Source organism: Chaetodon auriga, chromosome 4, assembly GCF_051107435.1.
Source record: "Chaetodon auriga isolate fChaAug3 chromosome 4, fChaAug3.hap1, whole genome shotgun sequence".
Lineage (NCBI taxonomy): Eukaryota > Metazoa > Chordata > Actinopteri > Chaetodontiformes > Chaetodontidae > Chaetodon > Chaetodon auriga.
The window spans coordinates 7,754,305-7,760,373 of record NC_135077.1 but is presented as its reverse complement, the minus strand read 5'-3'; positions in this window follow the sequence as shown (position 1 = coordinate 7,760,373).

Here is a 6,069-nt window from a genome sequence, read left to right as displayed (position 1 = left end):
ATTTCTTTGTACTCTGTAGGTGAGACTCATGGGCTGAATGATGTGCATTGAGTGTGTTTTAGATTAGTTTGTTTAGTGATAATCAAAGGTGGAGTATGAATGCCTAAGTTGTGAGGAAGAAGGGAAGATTTGCTTGATTAGAAATGAAAAAAAAAAAAAAGCCAATATTACGTCAGTCAGGTGCCACTGAAAAGAAGGGAAAACAGTTTGTGTGTGCACCAGCTTTTAATCATATATGACCTTTTTAAAAAACGTGGTCTTAATTTAACATCAGAGGGAGGAAAGTATAGCGTGCGTTATTTCGAGGTTTTATCTCCTTACAGTCATATCCCCTCGTTGCTTGCGGTGCTTGTTAAAAGCCATTGTCGATAACAAACACAATTTTCCTGTGATAAACTGAGTACGACAGGCGAGCCTTATTGAGAAGTCTGCACAAAACTGTCTTTGTCTCTCATCTCCAGCGGCCAGTTACAAAGCCGAGCTTCCCCGACGACTGAAGTCTGAGCTAACTAAACATTTTTTTCTCTTTATCCCCTTTTCGCTCTGTGAATTTGTGGTCGTGTGCAATCCTTTAACGAGCTCCATCTTTGACCTGGGTTGTATGTTTCCAGAGATGTCATGTCTTGTAAGTCAAGGAAAGACTTTAATGTCCACATGATTTAACATTAAAGGGAAGGATTCCAAAAACGGGGCTCAGTGCCAGAGAGGTAATAATATCCCCGTAAATGAGAAATTGTAAATGCTAAATACATCCTACAGACGATGGGAAAAGACGGGGAGCAACGCTGTACTCCTGTGTTTTTTTTGTTTTTTTTTTACAAATAAAACAGAAAATAACTGCATCAGTATTGATCCTCAGCCTTCCTCCTCTCACTTTCTTTCTTGAAAAGGTTTTAAAAGGTGAACCTTTATGTGTTTTTATGCGTCGTGAGAGCTGAACAGGGCCTTCACAAACCCATAACCTAAAATTAAAGCCACTATAAGCTGCTTTTTTGTTTACATTACACACAAATCGTGATTTATCTTTTTCCTCCATCCAGAGTAGCTCTTTTTTTTTTTTTTAACTGTAAATTTGTTCTGTGTGTTTCCTGTTAAAACAGATGACTTATGTCTTTATTCTTAACTTCAGATCATAAGGATGAAAAGAAAGAGAGGGAAAAAAAGAAAACAGTGAAGGACTTTGGCTTGTGACCGTAAGTGACATGCTTGCCACGGCATTGTTTGAGGTTTTTGCAGACCTGTAATCAAATTTGGGAAGGTTTGGAAACCTATCGTCATGGTGTGCTCTCCAAGACAGGATGATGTCCAGTAAAAAAAAAAAAAAAAAGAGAGAGAACGACTCACACACACATTCACCACGCTGCGCTGAACTATGACTTTTGCAAGAAGAAATATGCCCCACAAAAAGCAATTTCCATGCACCATGAAAAACGTTCCTATTACAAATACAGTTGTTATGTCCTTAAATCTGTTTGTTTTGTCATATTGCTCCGGGGTTGTTTCTTTTTCACGAAACCCTGCTTCAATTAAGTGTGATGGAACACATGTGTCCCTTATCAGGGGCCAACATCTTCTACTGTTGGCCTTTGAAACGACACCGGCTCCACGGGATAATTGGGCTTTAAAGGGGGATTCTGCCAGGGTGCCTCTCCTTGTGCCTGTCGGCGTGCATCAGCTGACGCCCACCGTGTCTATAGACTTGTTATAAGTGATCATAAGTGGTTATGCATGTAGCCGTAGCCGCGAGGATGATAGCGATCCCGGGAACCAACTTTGTTTTATTTGAGGCCCCTGGCGCACAGACAGGCGCACACATCAGGCTGCTCTCAGGTGTGTGACTGAATCTGATCCAATTAGACGGTCCATCTTTGAAGTTTTCCATTTTCTGCGAAATGGATGGTTGCGGTGGTGATGTTTGTATTCCGACCAAAATGCTGAACCCCACGTTCTGTCTTCGTACGTAGGCTTTCGTTAGGATGATGGTCGTTAGAGAGTGAGAGCGTGGTAGTCATTTTCATAGGCCATCACAAACAAACACACACACATACACATACGTCTGCTCATGACTCAGCTGCTGCTCTTCCCGCCCTGCACAAAGAATCTGGTGATCTCCAAACCTCTGCCGACATCCCACAATGGACCAGTGTTTACTCTTATGCTCCGTTTGCGTCACGTCACAAAAATAACAATTTGCAGCCCGTACATGAACAAAAGACTTCATAATAAAAGCTTGTGACAGCGAGAGGATGGGGGGAGTGTTGACTCAGAGGCGAAGGGAAAAAGATAAAAGTTTATCCTCCTCGTTGCAGAAGATAGGTTTTCTCTCTGAGGCCATTGTGACAAAGACAGACCGAGCAGAATGGAAAATTGATTCCCTGCAATCATCTCCTGTCGTCTTTTGTCTACACTCGGCACCACTTTGGCCCACTCTCCAATCATCCCCGCACTGACTGCTCCTTTGAACAAATGAACTTGTTTTAACCCTTTTTGATTTTGTTTATTTCTTTATATGTTGTGGTTGTCTTTTGGCATATGCTTTCCAGTAACTTAAAAGCACACAAAGTAAGGATCTCAATCACTGCACTGCACAGGATAACTCATCTGTCAGCTGCTCACAAACACACATGCTTTCGCTTTTTTCAAAGTCATTTCAGCTAACTATGGAGATCTCCTAAAGTGCTCTCATAATAGCGCTGGACTTAGAATAAGATTTTACACCGGCGGAGCTGGTGAGGAGCTGCCGGGGGCTCAGAATAACCGCGTGAGCCGTCAACAGGAAGAGCGTGTTTCATGACTACAGGCTAAGAGCTTTAATTGGCTGTCTGCAGGAATTTCTGCTGTGGCAAACTAATTGACCCACAACTCCCTGGTGCTTTATCAACACAGGGAAATGCCACTGGGCCGATAACCAGCCAGCCTTGTAAACCAATCTATAACCAATGGCCAATTTGAAACACGTGTTATTGGCTATTTTACGACAGGTCTCCTCTTCTACTTGACTGGGATGATTTGGTGTGTAACAAGGACCTTTTCAGATTTAGTCAGCAACGTTTGGTGATTGACAGTTGGATAAATAAAGAAATGGTGGCGACGTGAAGTGAGTGAAGCCAGTGTAAGGATGTTGAGTGTATTTGACCTCAGACTAGTGCTGGAGAAAGATACCTTAAAAAGTTAATTGCTCTACCTTTTTACCTATATATACCCTTATGGAGAGAAGTGAACTTTGCTTGTGGTGCTTACAGCTTCAAAGAGTTGCAGTGTCCCTGTTACTCTGGATAACCCACAGTATTCACTGTCAACAGCTTTTATTTACAATTTTTTCTGTAGCACACAGTTCAGTTTCAACTTCGTCATAATAAACGTCTGCACAGGTAAGTCTGATTTTATTTATTTCTTTATTTGGACAAACTCTTGAAATGTAATCCTTAAGTTTTATTTGGAAGTATCTTTATAGTTTGTTCATCCAGGGTTGTGGCTTCTGCAGCTGAGTTAGTTTGTCAACCAATGTTTCAAAGTGCAGTAGATTTTTTTATTTTTATTTTTTTTAAATAAAACAAGCAATATTCTGTTTTTATGGTATTGTTTTCGTTGATATATTGCTGTGGTGGTTTTAGTCAGTGCATTGCATTGCTTACCACATTGAGAGTTTTAAACATCCTCACACAAGTAAAGAGCTGTTTCATAGTCAGTCATTTATCTTATCACTGGCCCCTGTAGTAAGTCACACGTGGAGACCCCTAAAACTTGCTGAACACAGTACTATCAGATGCATACACTGAATCTGTGAAGGTATCACTATCCTGGAAGAGGAGGTGATTTAAATGTTTTACTGTCCAGGAGGGAACACTACTGGATTCATCGTCTGTCACCTCATGGGTCGAACATAGATGGTGACATGAAGTGTTTTCTATGACGTACGTCTATGGCTGATAGACGTATTTAACTTGCTCTGCATATCTATTAGAAATCTATTTAAAATGCATTTATTTTTTGTTTGTTCCTGCTGGAGATAAACTTCTTTAAAAAATGGATCACAAATGTAGTTTCAGTTTTTGAAAAAAGGATCAGTAATTTCCAAAAACAGCTGGGCACAGTGGGTTTTACCAAAAGTTACTCAGACATGAGGAAATAGTGCATTGGAAACTATTTCCAGCTGCAGATTAATACACATTTGATGCTGAGTACTTACAGCAGTAGGACAAATGTGGGATTGACTCAAAATAAACTACACATTCATCGTGATGAAGAGGAGACGTCATCCAGTTCAGCAGTGTGGCTCATTCATGTGTTTTTTTTTTTTTATAGTTTTGAAGTTTTTTTCTCTCACAGTGCCACTTAAAGAAAGTAAGTAAAATCAGTTCATTAGTAGTTTTGTTGTTTTCAAGGACTCTCACTTTGCATTTGTTTCTACTTTTGATGTGAAAAATGAAAAACAAGACTAAAAGTTGAATGTTATTTTACTAATATTGACTGGATTTGCAAAACGAACGCATTAAATCCACGAGAAGTGTAAATAGCCAGTGCCTGGCCCACTGATCCATGTTACCTCTCTGTCAGTAGCGACACATTAGCACAGCACATGCTGTTAACATGACGCGATGAAAAGTCACAACTGAAAGGCCTGGTGCGTTCTCACAGACCTGGTATTCACTGTGAGGCCGACTTTCCCATTTGACTACAAAAATTATGCCATAAAATCTCTGAGTGAGTGTGACAGGTCCTGATCAAAACCAGCTGCCAATTAACTTAATGACTGAATCTATCACATTCAATTAGAGGGAGTCCATGAGCTGTCAATCCAGCCCTCGGCATGCTCGTTTAACAAAAACACAGACGGAGAATGATCACTTTAAGAGGCATGTCTCTGTCTTTGTGATCCTTATCTGACGGGCCCTGCGTCGTATTTGAAGCAGTCGGCCCTGACAGGTCCCACGGATAAACTGCTGTATGAAAGGGGTCACCTCAACCTCTGGATTCCATCGGCAGCTTTCTGTCTTGCGCAACTGACAAATGGTTTCAAACAGCGTTCAGGAAGCTTTAGAGAGGTATTCCCCGATGTCTTTTGGTGTGTGGAAGGAAAGGTAGAGAGAAAAGGACGGAGAACGAGAAAAAATGAGACAGATGAGGGAGATCTGATTGAGATAAATGAACAAAAACAAAACAGCGAGTGAGCACCACTTTCCCTCAATTGCCTCCTTACTTTGGCAAAGGGCCTACTGTAATCCCCCAGAGGAGCGGCTATCTGGCAGGAGTTTGCTCCATGGTCAGTGTCTTTAACCCCAGATGATAACACTTAGCCTGGCCATAAAGCATAGGCCCCTTTAACTGATCCATTAGTGTCCGATCCCCGAGAGTGGACCCACTGGTGTCTACTGAAACTTACCAGGAAGCCTTGAAGGAAAACAGCATAGCAGACATGCACAGAGATCAAAGACAGACTACCCCCCCCCCCCCCCGCTCTCTGTCTCTCTATCCCTCTTTCTCTCCCTCTGTCTATCTCCTCTATGCCTACACTTTTGCAAGTGTGTCTCTTCCTCAGTTTTTGCCCTCCGTCCACACTAACTCCACGTTTTCCCTCAGAAGAAAATGGAGCTTTTTGGAAATAGTCTCTCAAGTGGATAAATCATTTTTTGTGTCTTTTAGAGAGTTGACAGTAGAGAGATGACAGGAAATGAGGGAGAGCAATGAGGAATGACATATTACAAATGTCTCTGGCCAAACTCAAACAGAGGACATTGTGGTTCATGGTCAGCACGTCAAACCTCTGGGACGCTGAGGAACCCCAGAGACCCAATGTCGAAATGTTACATTTTAGTGCAGATACCAAGGTTTTGCAAAGCAACGCGTAGGTCTGCTCTGACAGGGTCAGGCGATATGTAATGGTTCAAGTAAGAGGACAAATTGCTGTTGCCTCTAACTTTCTCTGCCATCGAATGACACAGGTCTTGTCATTAACAAGTTTTTATGTTACTTTGCAATCATTAAATATAGTGATTTGGTCACCATCTTAGCACAGGAATGACTGTTTGGTAAGACTGTCCTCACAAGGAAAGCAAACATCTACAGCCC